Consider the following 334-nt stretch of genomic DNA (forward strand, 5'->3'; position numbering starts at 1 on the left):
AGATGTCTTTAAGATGTTTATGATTTAGAATGTATGTAAAACTGACATCTTAAAGACGTCTATCAGATGTTTGTACACAGCAGATGCTTTCCAGATGAAGCGATCTTTAACAGACATCTTGCAGACGTACGTGTGCTATCTGGGAACATCTTAAAGACATGTTCTAAACATCTATTTGACATCTGATAGGAAATGTCCTATAAACGTATTGCAGATGAGCAAACACTAAAAAAAATACGTCTTGCAGATGTAAATGCAGACGTCAAATAAACGTCTCGGTGATGTACGTGTGCTATCAAGGACAAACTTCAAATGAAGACAAACCAGAAGCTGA

The sequence above is a fragment of the Sinocyclocheilus rhinocerous genome, unplaced genomic scaffold, assembly GCF_001515625.1.
Source record: "Sinocyclocheilus rhinocerous isolate Xijiao unplaced genomic scaffold, SAMN03320098_v1.1 scaffold1339, whole genome shotgun sequence".
In the NCBI taxonomy this organism is placed as follows: Eukaryota; Metazoa; Chordata; class Actinopteri; order Cypriniformes; family Cyprinidae; genus Sinocyclocheilus; species Sinocyclocheilus rhinocerous.